Here is a 17,922-nt window from a genome sequence, read left to right on the forward strand (position 1 = left end):
GGTATCATCATTGGCTGAGGGGTATCATCATTGGCTGAGGGGTAGCATCATTGGCTGCAGGGGTATCATCATTGGCTGCAGGGGTATCGTCATTGGCTGAGGGGTATCATCATTGGCTGAGGGGTATCATCATTGGCTGAGGGGTATCATCATTGGCTGAGGGGTATCATCATTGGCTGAGGGGTATCATCATTGGCTGAGGGGTATCATCATTGGCTGCAGGGGTATCATCATTGCCTGAGAGGTATCATCATTGGCTGAGGGGTATCATCATTGGCTGAGGGGTATCATCATTGGCTGAGGGGTATCATCATTGGCTGAGGGGTATCATCATTGGCTGAGGGGTATCATCATTGGCTGAGGGGTATCATCATTGGCTGCAGGGGTATCATCATTGGCTGCAGGGGTATCATCATTGGCTGCAGGGGTATCATCATTGGCTGCAGGGGTATCATCATTGGCTGCAGGGGTATCATCATTGGCTGAGGGGTATCATCATTGGCTGCAGGGGTATCATCGTTGGCTGCAGGGGTATCATCATTGGCTGAGGGGTATCATCATTGGCTGAGAAGTATCATCATTGGCTGAGGGGTATCATCATTGGCTGCAGGGGTATCATCATTGGCTGAGGGGTATCATCATTGGCTGAGGGGTATCATCATTGGCTGAGGGGTAGCATCATTAGCTGAGGGGTATCATCATTGGCTGAGGGGTATCATCATTGGCTGAGGGGTAGCATCATTGGCTGCAGGGGTATCATCATTGGCTGAGGGGTATCATCATTGGCTGCAGGGGTATCATCATTGGCTGCAGGGGTATCATCATTGGCTGCAGGGGTATCATCATTGGCTGAGGGGTATCATCATTGGCTGAGGGATATCATCATTGGCTGCAGGGGTATCATCATTGGCTGAGGGGTATCATCATTGGCTGAGGGGTATCATCATTGGCTGAGGGGTATCATCATTGGCTGAGGGGTAGCATCATTGGCTGAGGGGTATCATCATTGGCTGAGGGGTATCATCATTGGCTGCAGGGGTATCATCATTGGCTGCAGGGGTATCATCATTGGCTGAGGGGTATCATCATTGGCTGAGGGGTATCATCATTGGCTGAGGGGTATCATCATTGGCTGAGGGGTAGCATCATTGGCTGAGGGGTATCATCATTGGCTGAGGGGTATCATCATTGGCTGAGGGGTATCATCATTGGCTGCAGGGGTATCATCATTGGCTGAGGGGTATCATCATTGGCTGAGGGGTATCATCATTGGCTGAGGGGTAGCATCATTGCCTGAGGGGTATCATCATTGGCTGCAGGGGTATCATCATTGGCTGAGGGGTATCATCATTGGCTGAGGGGTATCATCATTGCCTGAGGGGTATCATCATTGGCTGAGGGGTATCATCATTGGCTGAGGGGTATCATCATTGGCTGAGGGGTACCATCATTGCCTGAGGGGTATCATCATTGGCTGAGGGGTATCATCATTGCCTGAGGGGTATCATCATTGGCTGAGGGGTATCATCATTGGCTGCAGGGGTATCATCATTGGCTGAGGGGTATCATCATTGGCTGCAGGGGTATCATCATTGGCTGAGGGGTATCATCATTGGCTGAGGGGTATCATCATTGGCTGAGGGGTATCATCATTGGCTGAGGGGTATCATCATTGGCTGAGGGGTATCATCATTGGCTGAGGGGTAGCATCATTGGCTGAGGGGTATCATCATTGGCTGAGGGGTATCATCATTGGCTGCAGGGGTATCATCATTGGCTGCAGGGGTATCATCATTGGCTGAGGGGTATCATCATTGGCTGAGGGGTATCATCATGGGCTGAGGGGTATCATCATTGGCTGAGGGGTAGCATCATTGGCTGAGGGGTATCATCATTGGCTGAGGGGTATCATCATTGGCTGAGGGGTATCATCATTGGCTGCAGGGGTATCATCATTGGCTGAGGGGTATCATCATTGGCTGAGGGGTATCATCATTGGCTGAGGGGTATCATCGTTGGCTGAGGGGTATCATCATTGGCTGAGGGGTATCGTCATTAGCTGAGGGGTATCATCATTGGCTGCAGGGGTATCATCATTGGCTGCAGGGGTATCATCATTGGCTGCAGGGGTATCATCATTGGCTGAGGGGTATCATCATTGGCTGAGGGGTAGCATCATTGGCTGCAGGGGTATCATCATTGGCTGCAGGGGTATCGTCATTGGCTGAGGGGTATCATCATTGGCTGAGGGGTATCATCATTGGCTGAGGGGTATCATCATTGGCTGAGGGGTATCATCATTGGCTGAGGGGTATCATCATTGGCTGAGGGGTATCATCATTGGCTGCAGGGGTATCATCATTGCCTGAGAGGTATCATCATTGGCTGAGGGGTATCATCATTGGCTGAGGGGTATCATCATTGGCTGAGGGGTATCATCATTGGCTGAGGGGTATCATCATTGGCTGAGGGGTATCATCATTGGCTGAGGGGTATCATCATTGGCTGCAGGGGTATCATCATTGGCTGCAGGGGTATCATCATTGGCTGCAGGGGTATCATCATTGGCTGCAGGGGTATCATCATTGGCTGCAGGGGTATCATCATTGGCTGAGGGGTATCATCATTGGCTGCAGGGGTATCATCGTTGGCTGCAGGGGTATCATCATTGGCTGAGGGGTATCATCATTGGCTGAGGGGTATCATCATTGGCTGAGGGGTATCATCATTGGCTGCAGGGGTATCATCATTGGCTGCAGGGGTATCATCATTGGCTGAGGGGTATCATCATTGGCTGCAGGGGTATCATCATTGGCTGCAGGGGTATCATCATTGGCTGAGGGGTATCATCATTGGCTGCAGGGGTATCACCATTGGCTGAGGGGTATCATCATTGGCTGAGGGGTATCATCATTGGCTGAGGGGTATCATCATTGGCTGCAGGGGTATCATCATTGGCTGCAGGGGTATCATCATTGGCTGAGGGGTATCATCATTGGCTGAGGGGTATCGTCATTGGCTGAGGGGTATCATCATTGGCTGAGGGGTATCATCATTGGCTGCAGGGGTATCATCATTGGCTGAGGGGTATCATCATTGGCTGCAGGGGTATCATCATTGGCTGCAGGGGTATCATCATTGGCTGAGGGGTATCATCATTGGCTAAGGGGTATCGTCATTGGCTGAGGGGTATCATCATTGGCTGAGGGGTATCATCATTGGCTGAGGGGTATCATCATTGGCTGAGGGGTATCATCATTGGCTGCAGGGGTATCATCATTGGCTGAGGGGTATCATCATTGGCTGCAGGGGTATCATCATTGGCTGAGGGGTATCATCATTGGCTGCAGGGGTATCATCATTGGCTGAGGGGTATCGTCATTGGCTGCAGGGGTATCGTCATTGGCTGAGGGGTATCATCATTGGCTGAGGGGTATCATCATTGGCTGAGGGGTATCATCATTGGCTGCAGGGGTATCATCATTGGCTGAGGGGTATCATCATTGGCTGAGGGGTATCATCATTGGCTGAGGGGTATCATCATTGGCTGAGGGGTATCATCATTGGCTGCAGGGGTATCATCATTGGCTGAGGGGTATCATCATTGGCTGAGAGGTATCATCATTGGCTGCAGGGGTATCATCATTGGCTGAGGGTATCATCATTGGCTGAGGGGTATCATCATTGGCTGAGGGGTATCATCATTGGCTGCAGGGGTATCATCATTGGCTGAGGGGTATCATCATTGGCTGAGGGGTATCATCATTGGCTGAGGGGTATCATCATTGGCTGCAGGGGTATCATCATTGGCTGAGGGGTATCATCATTGGCTGCAGGGGTATCATCATTGGCTGCAGGGGTATCATCATTGGCTGAGGGGTATCATCATTGGCTGAGGGGTATCATCATTGGCTGAGGGGTATCATCATTGGCTGAGGGGTATCATCATTGGCTGCAAGGGTATCATCATTGGCTGAGGGGTATCATCATTGGCTGCAGGGGTATCATCATTGGCTGAGGGGTATCATCATTGGCTGAGGGGTATCATCATTGGCTGAGGGGTATCATCATTGGCTGAGGGGTATCATCATTGGCTGCAGGCGTATCATCATTGGCTGCAGGGGTATCATCATTGGCTGCAGGGGTATCATCATTGGCTGCAGGGGTATCATCATTGGCTGCAGGGGTATCATCATTGGCTGCAGGGGTATCATCATTGGCTGAGGGGTATCATCATTGGCTGAGGGGTATCATCATTGGCTGCAGGGGTATCATCATTGGCTGAGGGGTATCATCATTGGCTGCAGGGGTATCATCATTGGCTGAGGGGTATCATCATTGGCTGCAGGGGTATCATCATTGGCTGAGGGGTATCATCATTGGATGCAGGGGTATCATCATTGGCTGCAGGGGTATCATCATTGGCTGCAGGGGTATCATCATTGGCTGAGGGGTATCGTCATTGGCTGAGGGGTATCATCATCCCTTGACCTATGTAGCGGTTGTTGGTAGATGGGTGTTGCTCCTGAGGATGTTGAGAAGACTACCTCCATCTGTGAGCAAGGCCGCTTCCATTTCAGGGTCCTTCCCTTTGGAGTTGTAAATGGTCCAGCAAGTTTCCAACGGTTGATGACTCTGGTGCTTGGAGATTTGGTTAGCCACACTTGTTATGTCTATCTCGATGACATTGTGTGTTATTCTTCCCGTGTGCAGCAGCATTTTGCTCGGACTGCAGACAGTGCCTTCGCTGATCCGGTTGCAAAAAAATATAATTTTGTTGGTCACAGCAAGAGTGAGACGCTGGAAAACATAACCTCGGACCACGTTCGTTGGTTGGAGGTCACAATAAAATTGCTTTCACGCCATTTCATTGGCTAAGGAGTGCAGTACTGGCCAGGTCGCCACTCCGACGCAGGATACTCGAATGGTTTATTACTCCCAGTAAGCTGGTACTCACCTGGTCCACCTCGGAAGGATGACAGGTTGAGTCAGCTCACCTGGGCCCGGTTGTTGGAAGCTCTCCAGTGGATAAATATGTGATATCCTTCCAGCAACCGGGCCCAGGTGTTATTTTAACGGCACGACAGATGCTCAAACTCAGGACCTTAAGATGTTAAACCAGTCACCTTAACCGTTAACCTAACACCAGGTTTATGTCACCCCATAACCCATTCACAAGATGTTACAATTTCCATGAAATGTCATTTTTTGTATTTTAAAAGAAAATCGCACTAAGCCGAAAATTAAATAACCGGATGTTCGGGGGAGGGTTTTGTTATATGGGGAGTAGAGGGTTTTGTTATATGGGGAGTAGAGGGTTTTGTTATATGGGGAGTAGAGGGTTTTGTTATATGGGGAGTAGAGGGTTTTGTTATATGGGGAGTAGAGGGTTTTGTTATATGGGGAGTAGAGGGTTTTGTTATATGGGGAGTAGAGGGTTTTGTTATATGGGGAGTAGAGGGTTTTGTTATATGGGGAGTAGAGGGTTTTGTTATATTGGGAGTAGAGGGTTTTGTTATATGGGGAGTAGAGGGTTTTGTTATATGGGGAGTAGAGGGTTTTGTTATATGGGGAGTAGAGGGTTTTGTTATATGGGGAGTAGAGGGTTTTGTTATATGGGGAGTAGAGGGTTTTGTTATATGGGGAGGTGAGGGTTTTGTTATATGGGGAGGTGAGGGTTTTGTTATATGGGGAGTAGAGGGTTTCGTTATATGAGGAGTAGAGGGTTTTGTTATATGGGGCCACTGATGCAGTGCCCCATTTCCAGTAAGCTGGGACACATTTTGCCGACATCGGTAGCATGACCCACCTCGTGTTAACTGTTATTTAACAACACAACAAAGCCTTAAATGAAGATCCTAAGATCTTCAAGGTCCACAGACACCTGCCCACCCCACCCCCCAAACGGCGATTTTATTACATCATTTATCTTCTCACATATCATTATTATAGATGTCGGGAAGAAGAAGAAAATGGAAACCTCCACACATGGCTTGCAGACTTCCGTAACTTACACACTTCCCCTTTTAATTTGACGTGAATAAGATTTAGGATTTTGCTCGGTTGAGCAGCGCATACCTCCGCCAGGTGAACAGCTTACGTTTTATATCTCACTGATCGGCCGAATGTGGTTCTGGACCGAAACCAAAATGTAATCGGCTTGTTCTTGCCACCGAACCAACTCATCCACCTCGTTTTGTTCCAGGTGGTACACAAATTTTTGAAATATTGTGCTGGTGTATATATAGATTTTGGCCCCACGTCTCCATAATGAAGAAGAAGAAGAAATGCGGGCAAGAGGGTTAACAAGGGGAGATGCAGAAAATAGGGCAAAATGGAGAAGATTGTCATGGGGCCCGCAAAGCTAACCCCGGCTCTTGCAGGGAAAATGGCCTAAAATGCATGTTGTTGTTGTTGTTGTTGTTGTATCTCAATGATGAAGAATCACTTGAATAATTCTAGTAGTTGGATCCCGATCTGGATCTTCACCAAAATGTACACAATTTGATTTTGAACCACCTGCCCACTAATTATTTTTTTTGTACACAAGATCGAGGCTCGTGAAAGAGCTAACATTAATCACACAAAAAGTCAAAGCGACACATAAATCACAAAAATAAGGGGAGCGGTAGACAAGATGGGGAGAGAGGGGGAAGGACACAAACACAACATTTGAGAGCAAGGACATCGGGAGAAATGTGGGAGGGGGAGGGCTTGGGGGGAGGTGCGAGAGGTATAAAACGTATGAACACTCCAAGGACTTCCAGGAAAGAAGTTGGAATTTTAAATAAAAAAAAGTGGATCTGGGGTGAATTAGTGGGGGTAGAAAAGATCAAGGTTTTGGATGGGGGAAGATAAGAGATGGTGGTGAACAGCTGTTTTAAAGACCTGGAGGGAGGAGTGGGATTGAAGGGAGTGGGGGAGTTTGTTCCAGATGCGGGACAAAAGGGGAATTAAAGAGTGAAGGTGAGCCTTGATTTTGGCAGTTTAACCATAAGAGGGTTGCAGGCAGATCTTGTGCGACCTGAAGGAATATTGGGGGGACAGAGCACAGAGAGAGCTGGGGAAGCAAGGCCAGAGAGGAGTCGGTAGAAGACAGAAAGACAACCAACCTGCCTGCGGTGAGTGAGTGAAAGGCCCTCGGAGTTAACTTCATCGCAAGAGATTCCAATGATTCTGAAAGCTTTGGTTTCAACAGCGTGAAGCCGAGCTAGGTGTTAGGCGGAAGCACCAGCCCAGAGGGGGGAACAGTATTCCATTGAGCTGTGGATGAAAGCCTTGTATGTGGTGAGGAGCTCAGGTGTGCCAAGGAAGGACTTCGCACGACGGAGGATGCCCAGTCGGCGACTGGCTTTGGAGGCCAGCTTGGAAATGTGGTTTTCCCAAGAAAGATCATGGCAGATAGTGAGACCCAAAAGCTTGAGCGACAGAACTTCTTGGAGAGGATTGTTGAGAAAGTAGATGGGAGGGTTTTCCAGTCGGTCCTTTCGGAGAGACATTGTAAGAGTGTGAGATTTGTCAGGATTGAAAGACATGTTCCACTTGTTTGACCAGTCTGTGATTTTGTCCAGGTCTGCAGAGAGTGAGGAGGCTGCAGACTGCCGATCTGAGGGATGACGAATAGAGCGGCAGATAGTGGAGTCATCAGCAAAGAGATAGGAAGGATTTTCCAGAGAGTCGGAGAGATCATTGATGAAGACCAGAAATAGCACAGGGCCCAGAACACTGCCTTGGGGAACTCCAGCCTGAACAGGAAGAGGAGATGAGAGAAACCCATTCAGGGCCACACGTTGCCTACGTCCAGAGAGGAAGTCTGCAAGCCATGAGTGGACATTTCCATGGATACCATCGGAGGAGAGTTTAGTGAGCAGAGCGGGGTGCCAGACCGTATCGAAGGCACGTGATATGTCAAGTGAGACAGCTCTGATTTCCTGTTTGGCATTGAGGACCTCCATCCATTGTTGAGAAAGCAGAAGCAACATGTCCAGAGTAGAATGACCTGGTCTGAATCCAAATTGATAATCCGAGATCAAGCCATTGGAGAAGAGGAAGGATTTGATATCCGAAGCAATGATGGATTCCATGACTTTGCTGATAATTGGAAGCAGGCTGATTGGTCTGTAGTTGCAAGGATCTGTTTTTGCACATTTTTTGTGTAAAGCGGTAATATTTGCTGATTTCCAAGATGCTGGCATATGACCTTGAGCAAATGAGAGGGTGAAAAGAACAGAGAGAGGGTGAGATAGAGCGGCAGAGCAGGATTTTAGGACCCGTGGGCTGATGTAGTCTGGTCCAGTTGCAGAATCAGAGTCGAGGTTTGACAAAAACTGCTCCACCTTGTCAGGAGAGAAGGACACAGAGTCCAGGAGCAGTTGGTTTCGACTGGGAAAGGTGGGAACAGAGAGAGATGGGTTTGGGACACAAGATTTTGAGGCAAACACAGAGTTGAGGCATTCGGCTTTGTCACGTGCGGTGTCAACTGTGTAGTCATTTGAGGTAAGGGAGGGGATGGAGGGGGAACAAACACCAGAAACGGATTTGATCAGACACCACCAGGATTTGGAGGAAGGAGACAGGTTTCAGAGTTCAATCTTGAGACAACTGAAGACGAGATGGGATAAATCTGTGCATGAGAGAGAGCAGTTTGCTTTGGAAGAATTCCCAGGAAGAATTGATATCAGAGGCAGTAGAGATGGGAGACCAGTCCAGACGATTGATGGCTGCTTGCAGACCGTGCCAGTCTGCCTGAGTGAAATGCCAGACTCGTCGGCGCTGAGGAGGCTCTCTGAGAATGGCCAGAGAGATGTGCACTTTAACAAGCACATGATCAGAAGAACCGATTGGAGCAGAAGAAGAGCAGCAGACATTTGCAGGGAAGTTAGTCATAACCAAGTCCAGAAAAGAAGATACTCCATTGACTGAGATCTGGGTCGGGAAATTGACAGATTGTGTCAGTCCCAATGAGTCGCAAAAGTCTTTGCTGAGGTGCCATGGCTGGTGAGAGATGAACCCACACCCAGCCAGCTGGCATGATGACAGTTGAAGTCGCCACATATGAGGAAGAGAGAGTTTGGATGAGTTGATAGAAGTTGGTCCAATGTCCATGTTGTCTGACAGGAAAATGTAAAGGAGTCATCACTGTTTGGAGGACGGTACAGAACACATATGAACAAAAGGTGGGAGCGGAGAGGAAGCCGTAGCCAGAGGTACTCCTGGGGGTGGGGTGGAGAGAGGGCAGTGCAAGGAGAGAGAGGAGGAGAGTTTTTGATAAAGATAGCCACCCCACCACCAGGACGAGGCTCAGGTCTATCATACCGGAGGAGGGAGTAACCAGGAAGAGATATAAAGGAATCAGAGAGAATTTCATCCAAATCCATCCATAACTTTTTCAGATATCGTACACACAAAGAAACAGACAAACAGAGGTGAATATATAACCTCTGTCCACCTTCGGTGGTGGAGGTAACTAGAGTAAAGTCAATAGCACGCCATCACACATCCCCACTTCAAGGAAAGTTGAAAGATGGCACAACGTTCCATCAGGAATGACCCAATATCAAATTTTGAGCTAAAAGAAATTCCCCCATTTTGACCCATGACCCTAAGTTCCCCACTCCCCTGGGGGCATGAACCGTGGATCAAATCCCAAAAATCGTTACATATTTCATGTGTCCCCCTAATTGCTGGCACAAGGCCTGGAGGTGGGCACACTCACGAGTAAGCTGTCTAGCCTTGGTTTGAATCCCGACCCAGCTATAAACTGTCAGTTCGGTGTTTCACAGGCAGGGTGATTCATCAATGTGTGTGCCGTCCCTCGGATGGACGTTAAACTGGGAGTCCCGTCTGCCAGCGTTCGCTGGTGAACGTTAAAGATCCTATGGTGTCCTTCGCACAGAGTGGGCAAGCTATCGCCGGCACCAAAGCCAAATTACAAATTCCTGCCCTAACTAGTCGATTGTCAGGCCTGGCCAGCCGGTTTGTGAAGATTTGGACCAAAATTCCCCCGGCCGACCCCACAATGTGGGATAATAGTAGCTGTTAAAGAAGAAGATCAAGAAAAATATTAATGTGTCCCCCAATGTTGATTGCAAATTCGACGTTTCATTTTAAAATGTGCCCGTAATAGCATTTATATATATTTGACATTTTGACCCCGCCCCAGGGGGTGTGGCCAAAAATGATATGCTGCTCTTGGTGAATTTCTGCACCCTACACACCACCACCCTACTCTCATGCCCCCCCCCCCCCCCTCTCCCATCCACAGCTTTCTAGAGGGAGCATGCTGTCCAACGACAACCTCCTTCTGGTGAAAAATATCGAAAACCATGATATTTTCTACTCCCGTTCACCTCCCATTCCCTCCCCCAACTCTAATCCCACCTCCTTCCAAATTTCCAGTTTGCTCTTCCTGAAAGTTTCCTTCAGTATCCATCTTGTCCATCCCATGCGTCCTCCACTACCCCTCATTAAACTGTCATCCCAGTGTTTCACAGGCATGGTGATTCATCAATGTGTCTGCCGTCCCTTGGATGGACGTTAAATGGGCGTCCCATCTACTGGCATTAGTTGGTGAACGTTAAAGATCCCACGGTATCCTTCGCGAGGAGTAGGCGAACTATCGCCGGCACCCTGAACAAATCCCAAATTCCTGCCCCCGAACCTGCAGAGGGCATTGCATCAGCAGCACAGCCCTGCCCTCAGCTAAAGATGCCACCCCGCAGCCTTGTGCTGCATACGAAAGAAGAAGATTCTTCTGATGTATTTTTAGTTTTGCTGAGATAATATGATGAATGCACATTGTCTTTTTAGCTGTGTATTGTTCAACTTTATTGACTAACTGTCTTGGTTCCTGTCCTCAAGTCACACCAACAGGTATTGTGGCGCTTGCACCAGCAGTTCCACACATGGTGGGCCGGTTGGGCCTGTGAGCACGTTACCACAGAAATGGAGATGGCCACATCCGCCTGGCAAAAGCATTCTCGAAACCGAGACGCTGCATTCAATGGTGCTGCAAAAATACCGCGTGCGGCTGGAGGCCCAGGCCGAAGTGGTAGCAGAATAGCATTGTGACCATCATGTGAGCCAACAGAGCAAGGTCACAGTGCTTACTTCCACACCAACGACTCGGAGCCCGGCCAGCCTGTATAACTGCATTGTAAACCCTTCCTTGTGGACTCCACATCAGCATGAAAAATGTATTTTTATTCTCTTTCTACGATAGCCAGTATTGTATTTGTCATATTTGAAAACATTGGTAAATTAATAAATTTTGGGGGCAGAAAACCTTTTACGAATGAAAGTTTATTCCTTTAGAGTTTTGTAATTTGTCCCCTTTCGAGTTATGTCCAGGTGTGTTAGTTATTGAGTCTTGATGAGCAAGCCATTTTGGATATCTTGAAAGCCCTGTGTGCATGACACTTTCTCAGTCGCCGTTTCTTTAACTAATGTTTGACAAAGCCAATATAGTTTTGCTTTTTGCCTTTCACCGTGCTGTTTTTGCCATGTATTTTGTGAAACATAGTGTTGCGAATATGGGATTTGGCCTCCATATCCGCTTGTAAATAGTCCCCTATTTCCCCAATACTCCCCAACTATCCCCAATCCCCCATTCCCTAGTCCCATTGTCTGTAAACAACACTCTGTAGAACCGACCTTCCCCTTTTTCCCCCATTAAATGTCGTACCCAGGTCCACCGCATCTCACGTAGACAACTTTCGGACATCTTGCTAGTTATTCTTAGTCTATGTCAGTTAAGGACTCGTTTCCATTAATTCTGACTCTTCGTTGCACCAGAATGTGATTATATGGCACCAGTAGTGAGTTTAGGACCTTCCCATACCTCCCCGCATCTCTTCCCCATGAAGAAGCTACAACAACAACAACTACAACAGCAGAGGGGGGCGGCGCGGCGACGGCGCGGGGAGTGTGCGTCCTCACACCGGCTCGGTTAGCCGCCATTGACCATGCGCTCCGACGGGGTTACCACGAAGGGGCTGGCTGTCAGCTCCTCGTCAAGGGCGGAGCCTGGTAACCCCCCCCCCCCCCGCACCCAATAAGAAGGGCGGACCGATTCCATCTGGGGCGGAGCTTACGAGCCGAGGGCGTGTCACTCCCCGCCGGATATACGCGACGACTAACCGGATGTGAGGTCAGATGCGCCCCCAGCTTGAGAAGACAAGAAAGCTACCTCCGAGCGCTGAGAGACCTCCTGCATCTTTTGGGCCGCGCTATCCTGTCCCTGAGCACAAGGTGCACCTTGTGCTGGCCATCGAAGACCCGCTTTCCTTGCCATCAATCCCCGTGTGAGTCAGTTTTTGTCCTGTTTATCTGTCGTCTGTCGGGGCTATTATAAGACCGAGTTTAAGTGCCTATCTTCCTATGCTGTCCCTCTTGTAGTTGTAATCTGACCTTCCGCCATAATATAACCTCCTCCGGAGGTCTTGAGAACCGTACCCCTGGTGTCGTGTCATTGTAAACCCAGCCGTGTGTCCTTTCCTCAATTGATTTAGCACAGCGCGATTAGTCAACGTTCGGGTGGAATCGGGTAAGTTTGTTAGGTCGCGGTCACCAACCGCTCGGTCTATAACATCTAGCCGCGATCTATAACAATTGGTGTCAGGAGTGGGATCGGTCCCGGAGCGCGTTTTTTTTCCGCGCTCGAAATTATAACGGCGAAATTTGATTTTGTTTTACGAAAATAAAAACCCGAATTTTGAAAGTCGCGCTATGGCAGACCAAGTCGGCTGGGGTCCGGTAGTGGAGAGTGAGACAGGGTCGGTCCAAGACCAAATTGAGGGACGCGAGGAGAGCGAAGCAGCGAGGGTAGCAGACGCACAAATTAGCGTCGTTACGCCCAACATTGCGGGTGCACAAAATGGCGCCTCGCTGGTCACGGCGACCGCGCCCGCGACCGTGGCAGCGCCGCCGATGGATTTGAACCTTTTTTTTATACAAATGAAGGCCCATATGGACAAGAATAATGAAGAAATGGAAAACAGAATGAGGAGGGCAATGTCAATGAGGGACGAAGCGAGGGCGCGGAGTGAGCAATTGGGGGTAATGGGAAGCCAAATGGGGGTAATGAGGGACGAAGCGAGGGGTACTGGTGAGGGATTAGACAATAATTTTAAGGGATTAGACAATAATTTTAAGGGATTAGACAAGAAATTTGGGAAATTAGACGATAGATTAGGGGAAATACAGGAGGGGTTAATGGGGGTAGAAAACAGAATGGCCACTCAAGAGAATCAAATGGAAGGAATGCAAAAGGGGTTAGAGGGGTTAGAAAACAGAATGGAAGGCAAATTGAGGGACATGAGGGACCAAGCGGAAAGGGAAGTTAAACAAATGGGGCAGCAGATAGAGGGGGTCAGAATGGGGGTAGAAACCAAACTGGATGCTCACAGGGAGGAAATGGAGCAGATGAGGGTGGCATCTGGGCAGGAGATGCAAGTGATGGGAGAGGAGATCAGAAGAGGAGTGAGTGAGGAGGTCGGAGGAGTGCGCGAGGAGGTGAGGCACTGTAAGGAGCACATGGAGAAGGAGGTGAGAAAGGGGACTGTAAAGTTACAAGGGGGCATAGAGGACCTGACGCAGGAGGTGGAGCAGCTGACGGTGGGACAGACGGAGTTAGTGGGGCAGGTTCAAAGGAACACTGCGGTATTAGGAGGTTTAAAAGCGACACAGAAAGAACTAAAAGATGACTTGGTAGCGACGAAGAGGGAATGTCAGATGGTACGTGAGGGACTGACAACGAGGCTGGACGAGGTGATAGAGGTAATGGAGACGAAGGACCGGCAGGTGAGGACGCACCTGGAAACGGTCAAGGTAGCCTTGGAGGACGAGCTTGAGGAGACGTACCGGGGAATAAAAGAGGTGAAGCAGAAATTAGAAGAAGTGGAAGAAGGGGTGAGCGAAATTAAGAAGCGACGGAGAGGGGATAAGAAAGAGATAAAAGAGGAGATTAAAGAATTGGTCCGAAGTCTGTGTTCGGATCGTGATGATGTGCTCATTAACCGGATGAGGGATTCGCAGGTGATGGAGGAGAAGCGAAGAGGAAGAGGACCCGGTGTAAGTGGTGACCAATATGGTCGTGCGTATGATGCGCCAGGTGATTTAAGGAGCTTGGGGGTCGAGATGGACCCGGGTGTTCGTGAGAGGCCGCTGGTGAAGTGTGCGACAGGTCTGGTGTGCGAAAAAGGAGGTGTGCGAGAAAGTCCGACTCTGGGGTGTGTGAGGAAAAAGTGCACGCCGAGGAGTGAGGGTGCTGTCGTGAGTGAGTCGGTCGTAGCGCGTGTGCGAGGGAGCACATGGAAGCGCGGTGTGGTAAGTGTTACAGAGGGTGTGACGGGAGAGTGTGCGCAAGAGTGTGCGCGAGAAAGGTGTGTGACGGACGGGTGCATGGGGAAAGAGTGCGCTGTCAAAGGCAAGGAAGAATGCACACCTGTGGTGAGTGTTACAGAGGGTGTCACGGGAGAGTGTGCGCGAGAAAGGTGTGTGACGGACAGGTGCATGAGGAAAGAGTGCGCTGTCAAGAGTAAGGGTGAGTGCGCTGTCAAGAATGGAGGTGAGAGTAGTGAGAGTGACAAGGAGAGTGAGTTGGTTGTGACAGGTGAGCGAGGATGTACACCTGGGATGGAAGGATGCACACCTGGAATGGTAGAGCGTGAGTGGGAATGCACGCTGGAGTTGGTGGTGAGGCACGTGGTTGGGTGTGCGAATGAGAGCACACCTGTGATTGTCACAGAGGAGGTGACAGAGGAGGGGGCGCGAAGAGGTGTGTTGGTAAGGTGTGCGACCAACGAATGTGTGCCAAAGTGTTCGGTGGTCAGGTGTGTGACCAAGGCTGTGAGTGGAATGAGGGTACCTGGGTGTGTAAGGAAAGGTACGAGGAGCATGGAGACGGCTGGATGTGTGAGCAAGGAACGGGCTGCGGGGTGTAAGCATGCAGGTGAAGCATCAACATTAAACGGGTTAGAGGTTAGGTCGACTTTTAGCCGAAGCGGGCCCTCGGTGCGTGCTGGGCCTCGCTTTGAACGGCCGCGTCCGTGCTCCACTAGGCGGAGCTGGCAGCCCGATAGAAAGGGTCGTCATGGCGACCACTTTTTGGTGAGACGTGCCGGCAGGTCGAGAGCGGGACATTGGATGGCTCCGTGCCGAGAAGGTGCGTGGGATCTCGGCCCGGGTAAACCTCCGTCCCTGCCCCGAATGCGGGACGTATCCAGCCGCTGGCACCAAACAACCCGCATTCATGGCTTGGTTGTACGAAGCCGGGCTTTGGACAGGAATTGGCGCACCGAGAGGCATTAGTAAGTAGACTGTGTGATGAGGTTAGTGTTTTGGCCCCAAAATTAGAGAAAAACAAAATTTGATGATTGGCAAAGGATTGGCAGTAATGATTGGCAGATGATGGGCAGTGATTGGCAAATTTTTAATTTGTTGAAATTTGATGTGCAAAATTGGTAGTGAGCGATGGGCCCGGTGGGTAAGGCTGGCATCCCTGCCACCCTTCCCATATGGGGCAAATGCGCAATAGCTTATGGGGTGTATGGCAGTGAAAACTAGCCCGGGTGGGTTAGGTTATATTATAGGGATCTAGCGAAGATGACATTAGGTGACGTTAAGGTTAGTTAGTGACTGATACCTGTAGTGGGGACGCAGGTAGTTTAGTGTGGTTGATAATGACAAGGGAGCGCAATAGTTTAAAGGGACGACTGGGAAGCGCAAGTTTTAGAAGGGAGTAGTTAGCTGAGATGATGCCGTGTGTGTGAGAATGGAACAGGTGTGATTGCACAGGTGTGCAACTGGACAGGTGCGTGGAGCAGTGTGTGAGTAATGAGTGTTGTGGATCAGCGCGAATGCGCTTGGGGAGAGAAGGGTGCAGGTGGCACCAGGTGTGAGAGCACAGGTGTGCAGGTACAGGTGTGTGGAGAGAGTTGGAGTAAGTGGTACGGAGTGGTGTGCATGGTGCGAAGGTGTGGATGGGGGAAGAGTAAACCCCTTTCACGAGTACCCGGGGCGGGTAGTGTAAGTGTTAGGTAGAGGGTACAGGTAAATTGTGGTTGGATATTGGCATTTGTGGTGCGGTTGCAGAATGGTATTGTGGATGGGTGCATTAGTGTCGTGGAAATGGCTGGGCGTGTAGCCTGTTAGTGTGTGTAGTTGGTTGGGCACTCCACCACTGTGAGGATGTCGGCCAGGTGAGGCTGCAGGTGGGCTCTGGGAGCCGGTAGTTGTGAGTGGGTGCCTGAGGATCCCGGGTGTGGATCGGGCAGCCCAGTGCCAGAGAGGGCACCGAGTGGGGAGAGCGCCAGAGGGCCTTCCCCAGGTAGTTAGGTTAGGGTAAGGAGCAGGTAAGCTCGGAGGCAACTGCAGTGGTGGAGGTGTGCAGGTGGGTAGACCCGCTGGGAGAGGTACACGCCACAGCCCAGAAATTGTGCGAGGGCACCGGGAGATGAATCGGGGGAGTGAGACCTCAAATTGAAAAGCACCACAGTTTGGCCAATGGGAATTGGTTTTTAGAACCCATAGTGTAAGAGGGCCAATGGTTTGGCCGGAGAAAGACCCCGGGTAGTGTAAAATTGTTAAAGTCATTTAGGAGATAGTTAGGATTGATGAACCTGTCGCACCATACGCAGCCACTTACCTGTGGTGATGATGATGACTCCACACCTGTGTTTTCTTTGTTCTGTTGCAGGAAATAAGAATTGCTGTGAGGATTGGTGAGACGCATCACGACGTGGATGAGACATTGGGGTGATTCCATCTCTCCCTCCCTAGGAGGGACTGATGATGAATTGGTGATAGCAAATTATGATGTTGAGTTGGAGATGGCAAATTTTGATGAGAGTTGAAAATGGCAAATTTGATTGGTTAGGAGGGAGAGAAGACGAATTTGGTTTATGGGAGGAACGGGGAAGACAGTAGGGACGTTTGTTGATTTGTAAAATAGATGTTTATGGGTAGTGTTGTGTTTTGTGGATACAGTAAGGGGTAAGGGAGGGGCCATGTAGGTTACCTGGTGGGGGGGGGGGCGTACGGTAGGAACATACCTGTCTCACCTGGTTCCCATGTGCCCCCAGTGTGCATTACCTTACATTGCGTGCACTTTTGCGCCCTTACCACCTTGCTCACTTGTCTTTTCTTTTGTCTCCCACCTCCGAGGATCTGGCTTTGGGACAGAGAGAGAGGAGAGAGAGGTGCTGGCTCCGCAGTTGTGGGCCTGCACTTTCGCTGCTTGCTGCTGGGATCGATACACCATATGGACCGCAATGTTTGTGGCCGCCCACCATGGACCGCAGTTCTTTTGCGGCCAAGCACCACCCATTGATGGACCTCTGGGTCAACGTGGCACCTATGCCAAACAGGTGAACCACTAATAGTTGGCCCCCTGACGGCCACAATATAGAAATGGACGCGGTTGGCGCCTTTCTTTATTTTTGAAAGAGGCAAGAAGGCCAAGTGCACCACACGAAGGCAAGACCAGCGGCAGACCATCGGCCGGCTGCGACACCACACCGTGATTTATAGACACTTTATTGGTGCACCGGATGGTGCTGACTGTGTGATGGGGTGGTGCTTTTGGTGCTTGGAAGGGGTGCTCTGCACATTATTAAAGGCCGTAAGGCCACAGGGCACTCGTGGGTTGGTGTATCGATGCTGGCATGCGTGCTCTCTCTCTATGCATAACATCTGCATGTGTTCCTCCAAAAACAGGTCCTGGATCGTAGTGTAAATATCAGCGTAGTCTTGTAAATAATGCTCCCTACCGGCTGTATGTTTAGTTTGCGAATTCTTTCCGGATTCGGTTATCCTGTGGGTGTGTTTCTGTGAGGAGAAGGGTGCAACGTCGCAGGGGGACATATTTACTCATTTGTGAATATCTGTAAAACTGTCGCACTCAGGGTAGAGTTAATAGTAGAG

Source organism: Myxine glutinosa, chromosome 12 (assembly GCF_964187855.1).
Source record: "Myxine glutinosa chromosome 12, kmMyxGlut1.1, whole genome shotgun sequence".
Classification (NCBI taxonomy): domain Eukaryota; kingdom Metazoa; phylum Chordata; class Myxini; order Myxiniformes; family Myxinidae; genus Myxine; species Myxine glutinosa.